The 23060-nt window shown below is 36.0% G+C and overlaps 1 long non-coding RNA gene across 1 annotated transcript in view; it reads left to right on the top strand.

Annotated features, from left to right (window-relative positions):
- LOC121012869 (uncharacterized) overlaps window positions 1-23060 on the top strand; it is a 194151-nt gene that overhangs the window by 108240 nt on the left and 62851 nt on the right. The window contains exon 2 of the long non-coding RNA XR_005782368.1: window positions 215-356. This is a non-coding gene — a long non-coding RNA (uncharacterized LOC121012869). The remainder of the gene's footprint in view (window positions 1-214; window positions 357-23060) is intronic.

Below are 23060 nucleotides of genomic sequence, written 5' to 3' on the forward strand. Positions count from 1 at the left end.
ACACAAAATAGTCAAGCAAAAAAAGAAACACGGTCCTTTTTAAACAAAATAGTATATTCAAATAATTTTAAATAAATTTAAATAAAATTTAAATTATAAATAATAGGAAATTGTAAAAAAAAAAAAAGCTAGGTAAAAAATGACTGGCCATTGCATTTCATTATTCTCTTGTATCTTTATTCACTCACTAACTCATGCATTCATTTACTCCTAGACACAATGATCACAAATTTACCCAGTGACCACTGCATGCTATCCTCGCTGCCAGGGAGGATGAAGATCTACACAGCCCATGATTCTTACCCTGGGGGAGCTTGGACAAACTTTGAACATGAAACCATCATGACAATACAAAGGTAAATAAAAATTTGAAAATAATGGAGATGTTTTAAGATAGCATATGATATTTTTCATTTTTCTGTCATATGAACAAACATAAGAATAACCACAAATCATTTCGCTCAGCCAGACTTAGGTCAACTCCCCTCTTGCTTCGTAAACACATGGAACTCTTTATGACACAGATTTAATTTGATAAAATAATTCATAAAAGACCTAATCCTGCTTCTCTCAAACTAAAGTCATTATACATAAGCTGTTAGGATGAATTAATTAGGGGCAAAGGCCAGAATACTAGTTAAAATCAAAAGTGGAAACACATATGTAGAGACTATATGAACTCTGATTTGAAGCTTATTAAGGTTTTCTCTCCTATGAGTGGTCACACTGGGTAATTTTTGATAAAACTTGTTATCTCCATGAAATATGAGAAAATAAAAAGTCATAAATGCATAGGAACATAAAATTGTTAATTTTTAAAATTCATTCACTGGGGCGCCTGGGTGGCGCAGTCGGTTAAGCGTCCGACTTCAGCCAGGTCACGATCTCGCGGTCCGTGAGTTCGAGTCCCGCGTCAGGCTCTGGGCTGATGGCTCGGAGCCTGGAGCCTGTTTCCGATTCTGTGTCTCCCTCTCTCTCTGCCCCTCCCCCGTTCATGCTCTGTCTCTCTCTGTCCCAAAAATAAATAAACGTTGAAAAAAAAAATTAAAAAAAAAAAAATTCATTCACTAGGCTAAATGCATGCTACCATAGGCTAAGTCTGGTGTCAGGTACTACTAAAAAATATAAAGGTGATATATTCCTCATCCTCAAGGAAATAATACTAACGTATACATATACACAAAAAAACAATTATGCGTCTTAAATAGAGCAAGGGAATGATCAACTTTTGGGGAGACTGATACAGTATTTCACAGAGAATGTGATATTATGCTGTAGAATGTGATACACGCTCCTTGACGGAGCGTTTCAGGATTGTATTGTTTTTGTCCATGTTTGAGCCTCATCAGTCCCTCCTTTAATGAGTTAACATGGTCTACGGTGTTTATGTTGTTCATGGGTGGGATCAATACATTAACTTTAGAAATCATTAAATAATAAACATGCATGGTAAAAGTTCAAGGGTTACCAATTTAAAAAAAAAGAGAGAGAGAAAGAACAAATTGTGTATCTTCTAAAAGGAAAAAAAAGTGGAATAAGAAGAAAACAAAGAAAAAAACTTGGTTAATCCTGGAAAGAAAGAACAAAAAGGGAGAGAAAAAGTGGTAACAGAAAGCAAGCAAGAAGATGGTAGAACTTATTTAATCAAAATATACGTATATGGATTAAATTCCACAATTAAAAGACAAAAATTAACAGATAGAACAAAGTGCAAACTTTTGTCATATGATATTGTTAAGAAACATATTTAAAACAAAAATAACTGAAAAGTTGGGATGTAAGAAATGCAAAAAATTTTCTTGGAAATAAGTAAATGAACTAAATCTGATAAGATACATAGAGATGCACGACCTAATGACAAACATTTTAATTTATCAGAAGCATAGCAATTCTAATCATATGCTCTCAAGAGAACATTTTCAAAATGTATTAATTAAAAATTATCAGAAAAGTCTGGGAAAAGTAAAAAGAGGAGTGTTAATAATGTATTGACAAAACAATAAGGAAATAAACATATATCTTTCCTTATGGTTTTCCATGGAAGCAAAAACATTCCTTGACCCAAAGATTTAATACACAATTAAATTTTCATTTATGGGTAAATTCAACAGAAGGACATCTTCAGGCATGGGTGGCATAAAACAACTCACTTTATACATATTAAGCGATGAGTAGATTCAACATCTCAAGGATTGGAGGTTTGCAAAGGTAAAGGACTTAGATGTGAACATTGAAACCAGTTGAATACAGAGGTATGCTTAACTAGTAGTTAAAGAATATTCAAAGCTCTCAATACAAATGGTAAATCTTTGATGGATGAGTAACATCTAACATACAAAAAATTTTAGTTGAAAATTCCAGATTGTATTAGTAAGTATTGTACAGTAAGAATAGTCCTGATTATTAGGGTTCAATCAAAGAAGCAAAGCCAGCAAGAAACAGTCTATCTATCTATCTATCTATCTATCTATCTATCTATCTATCTATCATCTATCTGTCTGTCTGTCTGTCTATATTAAGTGTTTTAACCTCATGCAATTTTTGGAGGTGCTTAAACAGTCTCTGCAACACTTGTCTTCTTGTCTGATGCTGGAGTTTGATGTTATTAGCGCAGGCATTTGGTAAACAAAGATTGATGTAAAGAGAAAGAGCCAGAACAGGCTGGAACAGAAATGCCAAGGAAATGAAACGGGGAAAAGGTTAGAATTATCAAGTGTTCTGGGACAATTGGACATCTATTTGAAGAAAAAAAAAAGAACTTAGACTCATGCCTCACTCCATAAATAAAAAATAACTCATGATGGATTATAGGGCTATATGTAAGAGCTAAAACTTCTAGGATGATCACATAGGAGAAAATCTTTATGGCCCTAGATTAAGTACAAAGTTAGAAATGACCAAAAGCAGACAAAAAAATTATAAATTATATATCATAAAAATTAAAAATTTTTGTGCTTCCAGAAACACTCCAGATATAGACTGAAGAAAATATTTTCAAATTATGTATGTGATAAAGGACTTGCATCTGAAATATATAAATAACTCTTACCACTTGATCATAGTAAGACAAACAACCTAACTTAAAAAATGAGCAAAAGACTTGAACAGACCCTTCATCATTGTATTTCAAATGCCCATCAACTCACGAATGTATAAACAAAATGTAATATATCCATATAATTAAAAAAAACACAAAATACTGTTGTGTATTCTACAACATACATGAACTTCAAAACCACTGTGCTAGATGAAAAATGTCAGATCCAAATGACTATATAATGTGTGATGCCATTTATATGACATATTCAGAAAATGCCCATTTAGAAATATTGTAAGACTGGACCATGCTGATAGATGCACAATCCTGTAAATTTACTGAAAATGAATCATAGCTTGTAATTGGTGAATTTTGTCGAATACAACTTATACTTCAGTAGAGCTGGGGTTTTTTTTTTTTAAAAGAACAGCCTGGAGTGCACAAACATGAAGTAGGGCCACAAGGATGGACTTAAATGTGTTAGTTTTGTGCCTCTGAACTTGATGGTGTGGGTGTCCTACAGAAATCAGGGCCTGTCATCACAGATCTAAACACACATACCTTGCTACATTTGTTCTTTGTTTTGAGCAGCACTACAATGAAATATATTTAGGAGAATCTTTAAACACTACAGCCAGAAGATTTCCAAGAAACTTAAGAGTTAAAAACCAAATAAAATATAGTCCATTAGCAAAACAGAATGCAAAGAAAATATCAAGGAAAACAGAAAATGTCTTAAACAGGGAAAAATTCTTATGATATAATTTTAAATATAAAGATATATTAATATCTTATAAAATATATCAGAATATGGTTTTTGTTGAAATTTCTATGACAGGATTATGAGTTTTATTTCTTCATTACACTTTCATTTCATACATTTAAAATTTTTTTAAAAGTGAGGTATAATTGACATATAACATTATATTAGTTTCAGTATAATGATTTGATATTTGTATATGTTGTAAAATGATCACTGCAATAAGTCTGATATATATCACCACACATGGTAACAAGTTTTTTCTTTATACATTTTTATAATAAGCAAATAATATCAGGAAGATGATATTTTATGATTTCATAAAATACCTGGTCTTTAACTCCAACCAAATAATTAGATTAAGAGTGTTGATTAAATAAGAAAATTATATTTTGCTTAAATGTTAATACTTTCCTTACAATACGAAAACAATAAGTGACAAATACAATTAATATAGAGATGTACAATTGAATACTTGTATTTTTAGTTAGTTGTGGCATAACCACTCTAGCCCTTCCCAAGAAGTGAAATACATTTGATAGATCATAACAGCATTGTTTGTGGGCACATGATCAATGGAGAATACAAGTCAAACAAAACTTTCTAAGTAGTCCTGCTTTTTTTCCCTTTTTCCAAAAATACATTTTGTAATAGTTTATTTCTACTTCAATGGAACATAAGAATCACATCTTCAAAAAAAAGAGAAGAAATATGTTAAATGGTTGAGAAAGCAATTATGTTACACGAAGAGAATTGAATTCTCAACAGATTTTTGAGCGTCTTTTAGGGTTGGCCTTTTATAATCAGTTTTTGAGGATATTTTCAGGAAGATGGATGTGAGGCCTTGCTTTGGTGCTACAGGGCTAATGCAACTCTCTACGCTCTGGGGTGAGGGGCTGGGTGAATCCAGGAGTCAAGCAGGAAGATATTGGTTGCTCATGGGCTGATTGATCTTTTCCTACCCATCTCTGCCCCTTAAGGAACAGAAGGGAGTAACGTGTCTTAACTATTCTCAGAATCTCTTTGCAGAATGCCCAGATACTACAATTTCTCAGGCCTCTAGACAGATGCTGTGTCACACTGCTGAGGAGCATGGTGTTGAACTTCCTGCTACCTAAGGCATAATCAGCATGTCAGCAGCTTTAATTTTCTGTTTTCCTTCTGAACATTTGGCATAAACATGAGAATAAACCACAATGTCACTTTGTACAGCAACAATGACCTCACTCTCAACTTGTGTGTATAATCATGCAAATGTAACTCTTACAATACACATATTTTAAAAACCCAAATGAGTCTCATGTGATCTGGTCCTGCTTCCCATGAAGCAAGTCATTGAAGATGTGTGCTTAGGGACACATGGGAGAATGTGTTTTTCCAAGTCCTTAAGAGTTGAGTCAAAGTATTCTTAATTAGATGAACAAAATAAAAACATTAGATATAGCATTGAGTGGTAAGTCTATGTGAGCATATGATAATCTTCTTTTGATAAATGTCCCCCTTTGGGCCTCAACAGTGTCTCCGAGCAGTTTTGTCCCTTGTGTGGCATCTCATACAGAGCTATGTTTTAGGCTCCTACCAGTGCCTTGTGCATATTCCACCTAAGTAATGAGTACTTACTTAACTCACAGATGTGGCCCTCACAACTTTCAAAACTTCACACTTTATTTTAGACACATCTAATACAGCATATTTGTTTATAGCTTTCCTTTGACTTCACTTCGCAGTTTGGAGAGTGAATTTGAGCATCACCTCTGTGGAAAGATTAGATTAGCGTTTATACCCCTCTCACAGTGACATTCCATATTTCTATGGCTTGATACTTAACTCATCAGTCCCTGAAAATAATTTCAATTGTTTCTTCCTTTTTTCTTTAGCTTTGCTTGATTTGTCAGTAAATAATTAAGAAATCAGTGTTGTCCTAATTCAATTATATATCATAGACAGCCAAAATAATAGCGGTTTAAGGAGAAGTTAGGATTCAGAGTTCAGTACAGGCAAGATGTCTCAGTAGCTAACTGGGACTCAGGCTACTTTGAGATCTCCACGATGTCATTCCTAGGGAAAGATCTTCACCCTCCTGGTCTAAATTGTACCTCCAGCTACCACATCCATGCTTTAAGTAGGATGGGGGAAAGGGAGAAGAAGTGGCCTGGACTTGCCTTTATAGTATGTCTCAGAATGTAGTTACATCATTTCTTCTAACATTTCATTGATCAGAACTTCCCACAGGGTCATGGCTAGCTGCAAAGAAGGCTGGAAAAGTCTTTCCCCTGGTACTTATGCCTGTACCCTCATCCCTTCCCCCTGCTCATAGAGGATTTCTATTATTGTTGAAAGTTAGAATGCTTATTAAAATATACATAGCACACTCAGATACTACACACACACACACACACACACACACACACACACACACACACCAGTTTTCCAGAATATGTCACCATTTTACACCCTTTAGCAGAGTAGGAAGGTATATTTTCCAGATGTCAACTGAAATTTAATTCAATAGAAATGAATTACATGCCTATTTTGAACTGCAGCTTACCTAATGTACATCAACCTTTGCCATAGATTGCTATGAGGTTGTCAGTTACACCGTGTGGTATGAGCAGGTTAATCTCTGTGATTCTCCATTTCCTCACCTGAAAATAACATATAACTTACTGAGGTAGTATCATATTTAAATGATATAATTTATATATATATATATATATATATATATATATATATATATATTTCTTAAAACAGTGTTGGGCACATAACAAATACTCAATGAAGTTAGTTTCAATTAAAAAATTCTCAAGTACTCTGAAAAAAATAAAATAAAATAAAATAAAATAAAATAAAATAAAATAAAATAAAATAAAAATGAGTCCCAGTCCCCTCCCTAAATGACTTTATGGACATTAAGTCAGCTTAGCATAGAGAAGAAAGAGTGAAAGTAAGAAGCAGAGAAGGAACTTGTAATTCTCACCTAATTGCATGAACTTGAGCAAGTTACTTCTGTTGTATCTGATTTTTTCATTTGACAGATGGCATCAATTAGAATATATGTCAGAGCTTCTTGACAGGGCATCTGGGTGGCTCAGTTGGTTGAGAGTCTGACTGTTAATTTTGGCTTAGATCATGATCCCAGGGTTGTGGGATCCTGAGCGTCGAGCCTGCTTGGGATTTTCTCTGTCTCCCTGCCTCTGCTCCTCTCCCCTGCTCATGCTCATTCTCTTTCTCTCTCTCTCAAATAAAAATATTAAAAAGTCCACTGTTATAATAATAATAACATATGTCAGAGCTTCTTGAATATTACCTTTGAAAACTGAGGAGCACTACTTTAGGGGGGGTAATGATGTAGTATCTGCTATTAACAAGTATTAATTCACACAAAAATTGTGCTGAAATCTTTATACATACTATTTCACTTAACCTGTTTAGGAATTCCATAACATGGGTATTATTCTGGTGATTCCCCAAGAAACTCATTCTGATTCCTCCAGGATGAGAAAAAAGAGACTTAAAGTTCCAAGATCACAGCACAGTTTGTTGGAGGAACTAAGCGTTCAGACCCAGGTGTATTTGTTTCTAAAGCTAATATTGTAAAATAAAGTTTATGGTCTTTCTAACAATGGAGTGGTTGAGTGCATGGGGAGAATGTTCTGGGAACAATGGATGGTTTAAGTTAACCAGATGACAGAGAATAGAATCGAGTAGTGAAAGTCAAGACTGGTGGTTAGGCTGGAAACACTGTTTGGAGAGCTTTAAATGTAACAGTGAAGATTCAAAATGTTATTGAGAAAGAAATTTTAAAAATATGGAGGATGTTTATGAATATACTAACTACAGCTTAGAAAGAGTAGAAGAGTTTGGATTAAGGAATGGAGAAGGAAAAACAGGAGATGGCTAAGAGGCTATTTTAGCATTCTGGGATGGAGTACAATTGGGCCACTGATTATGGGAATACTACTTAGTGAGTCTTGTCTAGAAATGTTAAAGTTCTCAAATATTATTTATTAAGCAGTGTGTTCAAGAAGAAATTGTTAATATGTCATTTTAAGGCAACCCTCTCATATTATCAGGAAGGCACCAAAGTTATACTACAACCAGAATTCTGGGTTTGCAGAGTTCTTCATGTGCTAGGCCTTTGCCATATTCTCCCTTCTTGTGGCTTATCTCTTGTTTCTTCTTGCTTGCTTCAAACCTATCTTGTATATTGACACCTTCAGTTTTCCTGGCCTTCGACCTCTGTGTTGTAAAATGTAAGTATTCTTATTCATATTTGGTGAGGCCAACAGTTCATAAGAGGAAGGGACACATCACACCAGACAGGGACACATGGGGGGATCCACCAGGATTGGTCAGGAGGCAGAAGGACCAAGGGGAAAATGTAGGAAAGAGCCTTTATTGTGGTTTCTGCAGAAAGTAATGGGCAAGACAGGGAAAGCAGATTTGGATTGGCTAGTTTGAATAATTTCAGTGGGCTCTGGGGTGTAGGAGCTATTCTTAGTGTTACCAGACAAGGACCTGTTCCCAAATATGCAGCAATTCAAACGCTGACACCAGTGTCTTTTGTGGCAGAGAAAAAGGTTTTATTGCAGGGCACCAAACAAGAAGACAGTAGAAAAATTTTCAAATCCACCTGCCTGAGGGTTGGGTTGGTGTATTTAAGGGTAAGGGATAAGGCTGAATGGAGTAGGATAATTAGATATAGGGACAAAGGGAGGAATGAGCATGTACATTTAGGAATCATGCCTCTTCATAGGATATGTGTTCAGAAAATGGTGGCATAGGAATGATGATGGGGGAAAGATCTCCAGGTGGGTCATCACAGATGTTACTTTTGTTCACTCTTGGTCCCTTCTGCACAGCTGCAAGAATTCTTGCCATTTTGCTCCAATCTTAGTCTCATTGGTGGTCAGTCAGCTTCTGCAAAAAAGGCTCATAAGCCAATCAAGTAGCTAGTTTCGTTAGGCTAGATTGGTAGAACATTTGTTAATGTAAAACATTAATGTGCGTTGGTTTCAATTAGTTTTCTGTTTCCTGGCTCTGGGATAATTAGGGCAGGAGAATAGTGGCCCAGAGTATGAGAGAGTTTTGGTGTGGCCTCTAGATTGATTGGTATACATAGGGAAGATGTACTTGCAGGTCAGTTCTTTACTATCCCTAGGAATTGGCTGGCCCCAGGAGGGGCACTGTAGAGGAGAAAAAATTAATTCTTTCTCTACCTCTCTAGGTTCTTGTTTGAGACCCTTCTGTAATAAAGGACAAATTAACAGGATAAAAAACAAACATTTGATAACATGCATGCCTCCTGTATACATAGGAGGTACGTAGGAAAATGGAGTAATACCCAAATGGCTCAGGTCACCACTTTAAATATCATCTCCAGCTAAAAACAAAAGATGTTGGGATGAGGGAAGCCGGTTATGGGAGGTTATCAGGCAAAACACAGTAAAGAAGGGTATAGTTGCTATGCAGATTTAAGTCAGGTGTCTTCTCCATTCATGAGCCTCTAGAGTTATAGGCATTCTCCTCTTCCTGATACAGAGAAAGACACCCTTACAAATGGAGATTTCCCTTGTAAATGTAAATGTCTTTTACATAGGGTAATTTCCACTGGTTTTCAGAGATTTTCTTGTGTTCTCTGTTTCTTAAAAATAATCATCTTAAAATAATCTTTATGCCAAAGAGCTATAACCCTAACCCCTAAGCCTAACCCTAATTTTGGGATGGCATATTTATTGTGTTTCCCTCAAGCCTCAAATGTCAAAGTATCAAATATAGAAACTAGGAAATGTTGCTGCTACACTCTCACCCACTACTTTTTTTCCTAACTCATAATTGACCCTTTTATTCTTGACTCAGCAAAGACAGACTTACTAACAAGTACTTTTTAAGCTTTCTGTCTTAGTCCAAAGCATTTCTTAATGGGCAAGAGGAGGTGGGGTAAAATAGATCCAGTGAGCAAGGTCTCAAATCAATGTAATGGCTAAATACTTGGCTTTTTATAATGATCAAGACTGTGAGAAATACAACTTAGGTATATTTTAAATGGTGTGTCATAATCTGTATGTGACATTAACTCATTCGTAGGTAATGATGTGGTAAACACAGGCAAAGGGAAAAATTAAATTTCCTTGCTAGTGCCGTGATTATGGCACTTTGCTAAGGGAAAAAGGCAATCTTACTACATTATTCTGACCTCCAGGATCCGGTAAGTGTACATACAAAAATTCCTTTGGAAAATTCCTTCATCTCCACCCCCCAAATGGATGTTAGCAATTATCCTCCAAGCATTTGGACCACTAAAATACACCTGAAGGGTCTCATGACTAAGGTTTTATAGACAGTAATAAATGACCTTTTCTTAACAATAGCTAGCCCCCTCAAGGTCCTGGAAACCTTGCTTCCAAAATTCCTTAGAGACTTACACTGTCCCCAACCCTTTCCCAACTTGAAAATGTATAATCAGTCACCCCTCACAACCTCAGTGCCACTCTTTCTGCCATGGCAGTCCTGTCCCCATGCTTTAATAAAACCACTTTTTGCACCAGACACATCTTAAGAATTCTTTCTTGGCCATCAGTTCTGAGTCCCAGCATTTCCACATCAGTTAACATATGGAATCAATGTATGTTCTATACAATCATTTATGCAGTGAGGATTCAGTCTGTTTTCTGTATTGACACCATATATGCGACTCTGGGTAAGTCACTTTGCTTCCATGGCTTTCGTTTTTCTCTTTTGTAAAGAAAGGATTGGATTAGGTGACCTCTAAAGTTCTTCTAGCTTTATCATTCTTCTATGTTAACACTGAAAAATAAAATCATGGAATACATACAGTATACTACCTATAGGGATTTCTTTTAAATTTTAAATTGATATGCCAACTAGACGGACTTTTAGTTTTTAGCTCAAGTATTCTATTATACCCCTCATCCTTCCCTTCAAAAGAAGTGCAATGTTAGGGAATTTATTACACATAACAAAACATGTGTTTATGGTTCAGTATGAGAGAACCCACTGTCCTCCCCACCCCCAATATTGGATAAAAAACAGCAGCTTAATCAGTGATTATGAATTCTGAGCTCAGCTTTCCATTTACAAACAGTGAGGCTGAAAGCTATAAACATTCTGACTTCTGCCTGGGGAGAGTTGAATGTTCCAGGAAATGTACATTGCACTGGAAAATCCAGGATTCGTTTTCAATTCCGTAACATGCTGTTTCCACAATTACTCCTCAAGTTAGCAGAATGTCCTCAGGATTTTGGATATTACTGTGTCCTGGCAGGACTCAGGAAGCTTCGCTTCCTCAGAGCTGGACACATTGAGCTTAAAGCTCTCAGGGAGTTAGAACTTTATTTAACATTACCCTCCCTCACTTTTTTTTAAGCTTTTTTTTTGGTTGAAATAAGGTGGTCAAAACAGTCTATTGACTTGTGAGATCTTCAAAGATGTATCTTTTTAAAAAAAAACACTTCAGGGGTGCCTGGGTGGCTCAGTTGGCTGAGCGCCTGATTTTGGCTCAGGTCATGACATGATCTCATGGTTTGTGATTTTGAGCCCCGTTTCGCGCTGTCTGCTATCAGCATAGAGCCAGTTCCATTCAGATTCTCTGTTTCCCTCTCTCTCTGCCTCTCCCCTGCTCGCACATGCATCCTCTCTCTCTCTCTCTCTCTCTCTCTCAAATCACTCTGTACATATATTTACATCATGAGGAGAGTCAGGGATGCTTATTCATACTGGCTGAGTAGCAATCTTTAAATTCATATTATAATTTTAATGGTCAAACAGGAGGAAAAGTAGTTGAGTTTATGGATGGTGGTGATAAGGAGAAGTAGAAGGAGGGGATACAAAGAAGGCCTGGTTGAATTCTCAAGGCACACCTATTTGGTAATGTTTTCTTAACTTGAATTACATACAGGGAAGCTCAATAATATTATTTCTTTACTCATAAATTGCTAATAGAGTGTCATGAAGGTTAAGTGTTCCGAAACGCAAATTATCAGACTTTGAATTGGTAGATATTTCTTTATAAACACTCTAGTGCCTGTATTTCTCAATACTTCTAAGGCAAAGACAATGTTCTTTCTCAAGAAACGTTGAGATTTCTTGAAGGTAGGGAATAAATATGCCATCTTCTTGGAACAACAGTTTTTACTTGAAGATTATTTTTATATTGTTAAAAAGAAAACTGGAGGCCCAAAGTGGAGTCACTTGTTCCAGGTCAGCAAAACAAGATTTAGTTGTAGTTTTAACCTCTCCAGGAGTAGAATTTTAAACCAGTCAATATGGAATTTTCTAGTTAGCAGCAATGAGATTACCTGTCATATGGGCCCACTCTATGCCCTGCCCTCAACCCAAAGGAAGAAAAAACCTTCCATTTTGCACAACTCCTCAGAGCTCCCATCTACTTGCTGGATTGGATGTTGCCTGATTCATGAGTTACTTGGTAAAGCCAATTAGATCTTCACATTTACTTGGTTGAATTTTTTTTAACATTATTAAAATAAAATTTGTGAAAATAAAATGTCTATATTCAAAATAAAACATAAAACTTGAATAAAATTTCCAGTGGTGAGAGGCTGTTTCTAGTTATACTCCCTCACACCCTGAGGATAAGTACTGAACATCCTCTGAATAGTTTAAATGTCACAGATCTAGATCATCCCTTTCACTTCAGAATTTAGGCTATTGTACCATAGATGTTAAGTTGCCATGGCAACCCAGATCTGCAAACTGCAATGCTGTTCATTCATTTGTCCGATAAATGTTTAGTATTCATTCACTATGTCCAAGGCATTCTCCCTTGGTCTGCTGTCAGAGAGTCTTTACCTTCATGGTCCCATGATAATGGAAACCATGCTCCAGACCTTACAATGTCTCACTTTCACATCCAGAATAAGAAACAAAAATTTATCTTCCACAAATAACAAGGGGATGCGTGTCATTTGTTCTTACTGGATCGTGCACTTATTACAAAACCAATCTCTCTTTCTGGAGAATTATAATGCTTTGATTTGCTTATGCCAGGTGAAATGCTGCAACGCTTCCTGAAAGGAGGGAACCTATTTAAAGCACATGGTCAGAAAACAGGGGATGGATTGGTTTCTATAAAGAAAAATGACTTATGATTGTGAAAGGAAAAGTGACTAGATACTGGATGGCAAAATAACACGTGTGCAGTAATAATACTCCTGTGACCAAAATAATGACAATGATTTTTTTTTTTAATTTGAAGAGCTTAGTTTTTTATAATACTATGGCAGAGGTTGTAATTTGGCAGCCTTTGGGTCAAATTTAGTCAGAATAGTGTTCTTAAAAAGCATGTCGGAAAGGCTTTAGCAGTGATATGCTTCCATAGTTCACTCTTTTTTGGCTTTGGTACCACTAGGGACTTCGTTCATACACACTACTTACGACGTCTGACTCCATATAAGGGTTACTTTAGGGACTTTTCAAGATCATAATTAACTAACAATAATTTTAAGAATGGTTATTATCCAACAAAAAGAAATATGATGCTCTCTGTGCCTAAGTGATTTGCTAATGACCTTTCCCTTCCCCCATGACTTTTTATGTCTCGTGGGTCAATTCTGTTTTGAAGTTTACAAAACCTTTAGCATTGGGCCTATGGGAAGGACTCAAATTTCATACCAGAACATTTTCTCATTGCCCATATATTACTCTTTGTAATTTTGACAACTTCCCCAGCAGCCCAGCAGTCTGTCTTTTTTTGCCACATCCCATTAATCTTGAGTAAACACAGACTGTTCCTGGTATAGCTCACAAGTGGGGTCCTTCTCCAAGCAATACTGTTTGGTGTCTCACAGAAGGTCATCCCAGTAGGATGTCAAGCCCACGTGAGCAGGGTCTTTCTTTTGTGCACCATTCTTTCTTCAGCTCCTACAACAGTACCAGGCATAAAGCAAGTACTCAATATTTATTGAGATGACTTCATGAGCAACATGTACCCAGTGTATGACACCACAGTCAAGAGTATGGAGATAGTTTTTCTTCTTTCTTTTCTTCTTCATATGAACACTTGCCAGTGTTGTCTTTCTTGCTCATTTTCCTCTCCTGCTGGCATGAGTCTCAGAACTGACTTTTGTCCTTGTTCCACAGCACTGATTTCTATTATAGATTTGGGCCGGGTTGGGTTAGTCTGGGGAGCTAAGTGTCATCAAAAAGAACTGTGTTCGTGTGTAAGGATACTGTACCACACTGCAGTCACAACCTTTATTGCAAAACTCTGATATTGAGAGGTAGGTGCGCTAAAACAAGACCAGATGAAGTGGTCTCTTACACATATTGACAGTTGCCTATGTGTTGAATAATTTTACCATATGTTAAAAAGGATGTATGTTTATAAAGCTGGGCTTTATATCTTGGAAGCTGGACTTTAGATGAAGACTTTATTCTTTCAGATATTTCATTCCTATCTGCATAGTCCCAGTGTAGATTTTGGGATTCAGAAGCTTATACCATTCTATCTTGGACATTGTGGCTGGTCTCTCTGCTCTGTACCCTGATGGTGCTATCTTCGTTTTGTGACTCTTACATCAGTAACTCTATTCAATGTAACTAAGTCATTCTATATTTGGTAGTTCTATAATTCCAAGCCTACATCTGACATTTTTATTTATTTTTATTTTTAATTAATTAATATTTTTACAATTGACAGTTTTAACGCAACACTTATTTACTCTGGCTGTGGTGATAAGCAGAATTGGTAATAAGCTTCTTCCTTTCTTATGTCCAAGAAATATGAAAAGGACTTAATATAATAGTTGACTTAGACTGTAATCAAAAATACTTTGAAGGAGTTCCACAAGGTTAAGTGGCAGAAGAAATTCAAACTGGCCTTTCTGATTTTCTACTATAATTATATGGTTAGAGTAGGATATTCATGTATACTTTTAATACTATGTGTCTGTCATTCAATTTTATTTTGACAATTAACACAAAGTTATTGCTCATGGAAAATACATTTCCTTCTAAAGTTACTCTAATGCTTTTATATTTTAGTAGTAACTTTGAAAACAAAGAGGACATATCTTTTAGTTTGTTCATAACCACAATATCTAAGTAATGATATTTTAAGGGAAACAAAGACAAAGAAAATTGACCACAAAATTGAATACAGAATTCCTTTCTGATAAAACAAAGCCACTTTTTTGGATTAGTGGAAAAGTAAATAACAAAACAGTTTGTATCTCTGGTTATTATATTCTTTTAACTTGAAAATGGAGTGACTTTCTGCTCCAATAAGAGCACTAGCACTGGTATAGAGGTTCTTGCTCTGTTAGCTGTACAGTGACTCATACTCTACAGAAACCAAGAAGAAAGGCACTGTTTACATCAATTATGTGTGGATTTAAAATATGGTATAAAATAACTTTCAAGAAACATATTTGATAAATGAATATAACAGATGTTCATAAAACTGACTTTTTAATGTACTTTCAAAGTAGAACACGTTTTTATTCCTTTCTAAAAAACAAAGTTCCTCCTCCAAGTTGAAGCTTCAATTAGGTATTTACAAGGGGGAGATATGATCCAGCTTTCTGAGTAACATGATTCTAAATCCAAAACATAGAAATAGATATGACCACCAATTAACAATTGACTGAACTCCCACTAAATGCAAAGAAATGACCTAGATTTCTGGGCATCTTATGCAGTTTATTATTTCAAAGGGAGTTGTTACCCTCTAGTTGAAAATGTTTATTAAAAAAAAGTAAGAAGAAAGAGAAAGGAAGAAAGAAAGAAAGAAAGAAAGAAAGAAAGAAAGTCAGTCACTTCCATAATGAGCTACCTCTAATTTCAGAATCTGAGTTTGCTTTCAGATTAATCATGTGTTCTGCCAGCAGTGGCTTGGGTGGGGAGTAAGGAAGGGCTGTGGGTTATGGAAACTGTGGAAATTGTGGGAAGCAAAATGCACAGGAAGGCAAGACAGAGTTCCACAAAATTAGAGATGGCAATGACATGGGTTGGTAAAACAAGGGTGATCCCTCCTGGCATGTATGTTTTCTTCCACCATGCCTTGGTCTGGGCTTTGTCCTCTCAACATTCCCACACAGCCTTACATGTCTGTCCCTTACTTTAAGAAAATGCCTGACTCAAGGGAAATTCTAGATGAGCCTTGATGTTCCAAGTACATTGCTATTACTTTTTGTCCCACCATCCTTCATTTCATGTTGAATATTTCCTCTGCATGCAAATGTGGTTAAGAAGTCAGATACCAACTAAGCACTAAATGCATGGGGGCTGCAAATGCTGCTGTATTCAGGGCGGGTTTTAAGTAATGCTTTTTCAACTTGGTATGTAAAGACATATAACAAATTTGAAAAAAAAAAGTGAAAAATTTTGCCAATTCTCTCATTGTTTTGAAATATCTAAATGTATTTCATGTTATAGCCCAAATACCTGTATGGTGGGCTATTTTTGTCTCTTGTATTTTTTAGAGTTCAGTATATATAGGTTCAAACTCACAAATGCCTCTAAGCCTTTGCTTTAATCATTTAGTGTAGAACAGATATTCTCCAATTTCATCATTCATATCCAAACAATGTAAGCCCTTCTAAGTGCTGATTACTTTTTTTTTTAATATTGAACCATATATCACTTGCTGAACTTGACCTGGGTTTAAGTTTATCCTAAGATAGAAGGGTCCTCAAGGGTTAGTATCTTTCAGTTGTTGATATATATGCCCCAAATTTGATTGTGGACCCAGAAACTTAGATAAATTTGGATGTTAGCAGTGGGAAAAAACTGAGTTAACACTTATTCAACATTCTCAGCATAACCAAGGAGGAAATCCCTTGGTTCTCTTAGGGGAGTTTCTTGACTTCCTTTCCTAATTCACAGAGTTATGAGTCAAAGCACAGAAGAATATTCTAACTTGGTTCCATGTGTGACCCTTGCTCATGTCCCCAGCTTTCCCTTCACTGAAATTAGGATATCATTTTAAAATTATGTTTGTTGGAGATCATTTTTATTTCACCAAGAGTTGCATTTAAGCCCCTCTATTTTAGCTCTGTCATCTGTATTTTTTTCTCAATATTATTGCTTTATGATAATGCTCAATAGCATGGAAATTGCTATTTGATTGGAGGCATAGTGGTTTTTTTGTGATTGGCAGAAACTATAGCTGTATACAGCACACAGCTCAGGCCACATTTCCTCCTAAAAACTTTGGCCTTCACAGAGAGCTATATTCTTTTGGTGTGCTTAATACAGAGGTCAAAAAAAAAAAAAAAAAAGAGAGAGAGAGAGAGAAAGGAACATTTCCGTATGAACACACCAAAGTGTTAATACGTAGCCCATCACTTAACATAGTACTAATATAATAGTTTAAGCAGAGCATTAATAAGTCAACAGATTCTAGAAGAACAGAGAAATAAGAGATACTTTCAATTGAGAAGTCTTGATTGAAAGAGAGAATTTTTAACTGGATCTTGAAAAATAAATAGCATTTCACCAGAAAGAGAAGGAATAGAAGGGGACAGTGCATAAAAATATATGGCTTTAAAATATATATGTGGTTATAATGGGAGAGGAAGGTTAGGCCAAATTTTGGAAGGCTTTGAATGCCGTTGTACCACATTTCATACTTAAACAATGGAAAAAAACTTTAAGATTTTGTTAGGTAAGTGACATATTTTTGTTTTGTTTTTAGTTAGCTCATCAGGTCTGAAACAGATGGCATATTCCAATCAGGTAATTCGATAAGAGTTTAATAAAGGGATTCTACAAAAGATGTTTGCAAATGTATGGAAATCAAAGAAATACAGCCACTAGACCTTGAAACTGTGGCTGGAGGCAGGGCTTTACCGTCTACAACTCTAAATAATAAAATTTGGAGAGAGAAGTATGTAAAGAGGGCCACCTGATAGAATCAAAGACATCGGGGCAATAAATAACCTGGATTCACTTTGCTTTTACCATTTGAACTCCTACCAGCATTTCTCATTGGGAAGATAAACCAAAACCAATGGGAAGCTAAAGGACAAGAATTCTTTTTGATGTATTCCAGATACCTCAGCTTTCAGGGGGACAGATCAATGTGGATAAGGATACAGAGTAGATTTGAAGGGACAAATGGGAGAGACCCAGTACAGTTGCAATTTGGGAAATAGTTTGGGATGGCAAGAGAATAAGCAGGGCAGTCAAACAAATAAAGGAAATTCTTGTAGCAGTTCAGACAAAGCTACCAAGGGTCTGAAACAGATCAGCATTAATGACAATGGAAGGGAAGAGAGGCTAGTTGGCATATAGAGATGGAATTGTCAAGACTTAGTAATGTTTTGGATGTAAAGGGTAAAAGAGAAGAAGAAAACAAAAGCAGGTTACAGAAGAAAGAATTGATGTTTTTAGGGACAGTAACAAGTTTACACTTTGGAGAGTAGTAATTTAATTTCTTAAGTTTCTATTGATTATGTAACTTTGCATTGAGCTCTAAGATAAGCAATACTGAGGATATAAAATTGACATGGAACATACTGTTGCTCTCTAGAGACTTACAATCTTATTGAAATTGCTGGAACATAACGCAGGCGATATAAATAATACAAAGCTAAATGGAATATTTTTAAATGATAAAATATTTGCCCTGGAGAATTCCATTGTTAGTCAGAAGGAAGAGACTAGTTTCACTTGAAGATGTTACAAAATATGTATCAGGATCTCCAGCTCACAGTTCATTAGAATGTAAGGCCACCTCAAGAAATACTGCTAACATTTCTTTTGTATGGCAGTGGTTTCTTTTTCTTACAAAATTGGAAAAAGGTAAACTGAAGCATGAGTTAACAGTAGGACTGTGATGAGTGAAAGTGTGAAGGAAAAATTTGGACAGAGGAATAGACATCGGGAGAACTTCATAGGAAGATTGGAGTTTTGCAACCAGCCAAGGAACTACTAGTAGCTAGAAGAAAAGCCTGGAACAGATCCTTAGAGCCTTCGGAGGGAGCTGCCTCTGACTATACCATGATCTCAGACTTCTAATGTTCAGGATTGTGAGACGTTACATTTCTGTTTAAGATACTTTGTAGTACTTTTTTGGGCTGTCTGTGTGGCTCAGTCAGTTGGGTGTCTGACTCTTGATTTTGACTCAGGTCATGATCTCACGGTGGGATGGAGTCCAGCATCGGGCTCTGCACTGGCAGCACAGAGCCTGCTTAGCATTCTCTGTCACCCTCTCTCCCTGCCCTTCCCCTGCTTGCTCTCTCTCTCACTCTCTCTCAAAAATAAATAAACATTTTTTAAAAAAGATATTCTGTAGTATTTTGTTAACAGCATTCCTCAAAAACTAATATGCCATCTTATCTACACCTAGGGTTTCAACTACTATCGTAAACCTACAGTTTTCTGGGGAAGAGATTTCCAAACTGTGTGCCCCCAAACACTGGTCCCCGGAGAGGCTCCACAAAGAAGGATGTTAAGGGCAAACACCTGGAGTTTTAGAAGACACTGTAAAAAACTTGTTTCTTGAGAGTCCTGCAGTCAGCGAAGAGTCAGAATTCCTCCCATATGTGACCATATAAGACTTTCTGATTATAACATGTTTTGAGAAATTCATTCTGGCCATATGTATAGTGCAATGAACTGCAGGCTTTCAAAGTGTTACTGTTGCTTGATTAGTAAACCTCCAATACAAAGCAAGTGATGTCATAAATATATGTTTTAAATGTATTTTTTAAATTTGGGGCAGTTTTAACACCTTTTGTTATAACTTCTAATGCTCTTCCTCAAACCCATTTTGCTAATTGCTGTTCTAGAGACATCTTAAAACTGACTTCAAATGGTATGCTGTATTGTGTGTGTGTTCTAAAATACATGATTACATATTTTGGGTCACTAAATGCATAATAACTTAAAGTGCGGTTAGTCTAAATTTATTTCTGTAAATAAATTGGAGAGTTGAAATAATTTAGGATGAACACACGAGCCTGATAATTGCAGTTCTCCACTTAATTATTTTGTAAATACTGCTTTAAAAATAAGCATATTATATGAGGATGAACCCCAAGTGTCAACTTTTCCTATCTACAGGATAGCACCAACCTCTTGCTAGTCTTTATCCATCATAATTCTGAATATCAATAGGTTAGAACACCATATTTTCTTCTTGGAAACATTTCTTTTTATCTTCAATAAGGGGAAGTTTTCTCTGATCAGCATCTTAGAAGTCATTCAGTTCCACTTAGAGTTAATTGGTGATCATTTCATTTTATGCTTATTTTAGATAGTTATATTTTTCTGTCTTATCTTCATTGTTTGGAGGGGGGTTGTTATATTTATGGGAGATTGTTGTTATATTCTATTTGCTAAACTTACTGCTAATTTGCTCTTCTGCCCTATGCTGTTTGTATGGCATCTGAATCAACTGCTTTACAAATGTTTCTTCAGCCACATAGATGCAACTTTGGAACAGAATAAATTGGCAGACAAGACCACATAGACACTGAGAGTGTAGAGCAATAATAATCAGTCCTTAAGTCAACCAGGGTTTGCTCCTTTAGGGCATACTTTTTGCATTGTGTCACAAGAATAATTTGTGAGAAATGTTTGTACCAGGAATGTAGGGAAACACCCATAGCTTTGAATGCTTTGTACTTCTTATGAAGGCTTAGCTTGTGAAGTTGGCAGATTTGGGTTTTACTGAAAGAAAATAGCTAATTACCACACCATTCTTTTCCTAGATGAGTAAAGTGGCTTTAAAAGAAGTTTAGCATTGCCTCACACATAGCAAAAGAAAGCCAACAAGGACAGAAGATAATTTCCAACTCTAAATGACCCTGTGGGTCCCATGTCTATAAATATGGATGTCTCAAAGCCAAGAAAAATAAGTATCATATAAAACTCTTGGCCTTTTGTGCATTAGTACTATTGACTATTATTAGGGAAGAAAGAGCATAGCAAACTAAGCTTGTGGTAAACTTAGTTTACTTTATCATTAAAGATTTTGACTGTAAGGCCTAGTATTTTCTTAACCAAACATCTTTAGACTACATAGTCCTTCCTAATCATTATGTTCTGCCCACAGTGAGGTTGCTTTTCCTCTTCCCGATCTAGACATCATTCACAGTCTATAGGATATAAGAGGCATATGCCTGAGTATTTATCATTCTGCACCATTAGCACAGAGGCCACTTTAAGAATTTTGTACTACCTGAAGGGTTAATTTTGTGTGTCTGGAGTTCCCTGAGTCTATTAAATTCTTTAATCAGCTCTTTGCCTGCTTTGCTACTGTGGCAAACTTTTAAACTGAAATAATTTCCAAGCCAGTTGGTCAGGGTCTTGGCAGTGTTTGAAGGTCAAAATGCTTTTCAGAGATTGTCCCATAGAGTTGCCAAAAGTTTGGGGCTGCATGTGGTGGATGAGAAAGCACGAACCTCATTTTTCCTATGAATTCTTGTCACAATCTTTGTTGGTAAGGATGAATTTAGCATTTTCTTCTCCTTGCTAATCTAGCTTTTCTCAGCGAAATATGCAGTACCCTGTTATAATGCAGCTGCTAGGCAGATTACCTAGGTTTGTGTTTTTGTTTTTGTTTTTGTAGAGGACAGTGAGTAATCTGAATGGATTTTACAAGGGATGTGTGTTTAGGTGTGTGTGTGTGTGTGTGTGTGTGTGTGTGTGTGTGTGTGTGTGTCAGTGTGTCTGTTTGTTGCCTGTGGATATTTGATGGAACGAATGAAGGAGGGAGGGAGAGAGAAGGAGACAGAGTGAGAGGGAAAAAGTGGTACCTTCAGTAGGAAGTTGAAATGGGGTGAAAGAGCAGAGATGCATAACGGAGATACTTGGGAAGGTTGTTCCTGCACAATATATTCCCCTTCTCTACTTCCCCAAGCAATAGTGTAGAAACTTGTGTTTCTTCATTTCCCCTGGCTTTTCATTTTGAAAATTTAAAAAATGGAACACCTGTAAACCCTTTACATAGATCCATTTATTTTTTGTGATTTTGCCACGTTTGCTTTTCTCCCTCCACACACAAATTGTCATTTGGTGAATCACTTGAAAGTAAATTGTGCACATCATGGCACCTCAATTCCAGATACTTTAGCATATGACTTCTAAGAATAAAGATTCTCCTATGCAGCCATTATTGAACATAGAGATTTTAACAATAATTCAATAATATAAAACACCATCATCTCATATTCAAATTTCTCCAATGGCCTCGAAAAGTTTTTAGAGCTAGTTCTTTTTTAATTTAAAAAAAAAAATCCAAGATCCATTCAAGATTCCTCTCTTGTATTTGAATGGTTTTATGTCTCTTTAGTGTCTTTCCATCTGGAACAGTGTTCTGCTCACCCTCCGTTTTTTCCTCTGACATTGACTTTTTGAGGCATTCAGGCAAGTTGTCATACAAAATGGTTCACGTTCTGGGTTTGTCTGACTGTTTCTTCATGATTAGATTAATGTTGAGCATTTTGGGGGAGAATTCTAGATGATATTATGTAATTTTTATTGTATCACATAATTACCAGATGTCCAACTGTCATTTGGTTAAGTTGCTAAATGCCAGATCTCCATTGTAAAACCATATTCTCTCCTTTCTAATCGTAAGAAATTTGTGGGGCGATAGCCTGACTCCGTGTAAAAATTCTGTTTTCGAGAAAGACAGATACCATATGTTTTCACTCTTATGTGGATCCTGAGAAACTTAACAGAAACCCATGGGGGAGCGGAAGGAAAAAAAAAAAAAAAAGAAAGGTTAGAGTGGAAGAGAGCCAAAGCATAAGAGACTCTTAAAAACTGAGAACAAACTGAGGGTTGATGGGGGGTGGGAGGGAGGGGAGGGTGGGTGATGGGTATTGAGGAGGGCACCGTTTGGGATGAGCACTGGGTGTTGTATGGAAACCAATTTGACAATAAATTTCATATATTGAAAAAAAAATTTAAAAAAAATAAAAGCAGAGAGAAAAAAAATTCCGTTTTCAACAGTCTTTCACTCAATTGTCTTACCTCTTTGATGAGTCAATACTGGAGGTTTAAAAATACATTTTTAAAAAATTCTGTCACTTTTCCCACATTTATTAGAGTTTCTTCTCTCTCTCTCACTCTCTGTTTTAGCTATCTCTACTGACTCATGGCTTCCCTGTGTTATTACCTATAACTTTTATTGTTATTCTTTTTTGATTGAAGTATAATTAACATACAGTGTTACATTAGTTTTAGGTATACAATATAATGATTTAATAATTCTATACATTACCGAGTACTCATCGAGGTAAGTGTACTCTTAATTTTCTTTATTTCTAT

The sequence above is a fragment of the Herpailurus yagouaroundi genome, unplaced genomic scaffold (genome assembly GCF_014898765.1).
Source record: "Herpailurus yagouaroundi ecotype Mexico unplaced genomic scaffold, PumYag 197, whole genome shotgun sequence".
NCBI classification, from domain to species: Eukaryota; Metazoa; Chordata; class Mammalia; order Carnivora; family Felidae; genus Herpailurus; species Herpailurus yagouaroundi.